This window comes from Seriola lalandi, unplaced genomic scaffold (genome assembly GCF_002814215.2).
Source record: "Seriola lalandi dorsalis isolate HSWRI2012SDOR001 ecotype SW California unplaced genomic scaffold, Sedor1 jcf7180001974811, whole genome shotgun sequence".
Taxonomy (NCBI): Eukaryota; Metazoa; Chordata; class Actinopteri; order Carangiformes; family Carangidae; genus Seriola; species Seriola lalandi.
The window spans coordinates 1-1,707 of NW_019445477.1; the positions used below are offsets into that span (position 1 = coordinate 1).

At 38.0% G+C, this 1,707-nt stretch overlaps 1 long non-coding RNA gene across 1 annotated transcript; it reads right to left on the reverse strand.

Moving 5' to 3' along the window:
- Nucleotides 1-1,095: 1,095 nt before the first annotated feature.
- LOC147820256 (uncharacterized) lies at nucleotides 1,096-1,405 on the reverse strand. The gene is made up of 2 exons (XR_015437179.1): nucleotides 1,294-1,405; nucleotides 1,096-1,178 (listed from the first exon to the last, which is right to left on the reverse strand). It is a non-coding gene; the product is annotated as an uncharacterized LOC147820256 (long non-coding RNA).
- Between the last annotated feature and the right edge of the window lie 302 nt (nucleotides 1,406-1,707).

Genomic DNA, 1,707 nt, shown 5'->3' on the forward strand with positions numbered 1-1,707 from the left:
ATTAACGTTTAAATAAGAAATAGAATGACGCTAAGAGAGCGCAGACCTCAGCCTAGGTCTACATCAAACAACATACACCAGACTCCAGAGAAAATTAATAATAATACTAATAATAATTCTTATTCATGGTCAATGATCTGGATCTGCCCCAAAATATAAGAGGCTCTTCCCTGGCCCATCCCATCAGCAAGGTCAGTGCAGTACCTTTTGTCTAATCCTGCTGACAAAAACAGATGCAGGTGAAAACTACCTCCTCGGCAGGTCACATTTTAAAGGTACATTTGGCAGAAACCGGATAATTAATCATAAGTTAATAATAAGTTTAGTTTAAACTTATTATTACTAATTCAAGATAAACTTAAAGTAAACCTACTTATAGAGAAATGGGACAGTCAGGATTAATGTAGCACTTACTAGAATGACTAAATATGTAACAATTCTTAAAATAAAGACATTCAACGGTGGTTTTGCGATTGTTGAATCAGGAATTAGAGATGAGAAAAACAAAACAAAAACAAAAAACATGCATACAATGATGATAATCTTTCTTGCAACTGATGGCAAATGCACCAACACAATTTATTTTACTTTAAGTTTCCTTCCACTAAAAAAAGAAAAAAGAACAATAGTGCTGTGTTGCTGTACTTTAGTGCAGCACTAACACTTCACTTCCATATAGAGAACTTCTGGCAAAACAGTTTAACAGATGCAGAATAAATAAAATAGTTTCTGGCAATGTATGGTAATGCCTGCTGATAAGAGCAACTAAAGCTGATGGAGCCAGACAAACCACAAAAACTACAAACAGTCAGTCATCCAATGGCTGTCACGCTAATAGGCACTAGTAGTCCCTGGTAGTGCATTATCTAAAGGCTGTTTTCCCAATGTTAGTCCAAATATCAAAGTGAATCAGGTGACACACACTTACACTGTGCTTCTTTCTGACACTTCTGTGACTGCTCCTCTGGGCTGAGGCTGGTGTCTGCCTTGGGTAAAGGCTCGACCAGACACAAAGCAAAAGGCTGGAAGAGATCCAAACCAGGTCCTTCTCCTTTCCAGACGCAGCCCCTCACCACGGGCTCCAGCACCTTCATCTTCTTCTTGGTAGACATCAGCTCGTCCCACTCCCTCGCTTTCAGTTTCTGACGCAGTTTCTGCTTCTCCAGGTCTCCACCCTCCTGGGAGGTTACATGCGTGTTAATAGTGGTGCAAACGGGAAGAATTTTGAAAAAAGAAAATCTAAAAGATCTGTCTTTCAGATTAAGGAGACAATATTGCAGCTCCTCATCATACCTCCTCTTCCAGTGCCCCCTCATCATCTGAAAGGTAGCCATGAGGAACAAAGAAGCCGTCGTCGTCATCATCATCGTCATCTTCACCTTCACCTCCTTCCTCCTCATCTTCCTGAAAATGACCAAGAGTTCAAAGTCTTTTAAAAAGTACAACCTTGTTGTGAAAACACAAGATAAATAATAAGTTTGTTGTTTGCTCAAGTTCAGAAAAAATAATATAAGTATATTTCCTTTCACGCTGATGATACAGTCAGAAAAGACACTCCAAAAATATTTTATATGATTATTCAGATATTAACTTCATTAAACATCTCTACTTTCTTGGTGTGATATAGACAAATAGCATCTTATTTAAAAAAGAAAAACATGGACTCATTTATGTTGTGGTTCAAATCATTTCATACTTTACTTCATT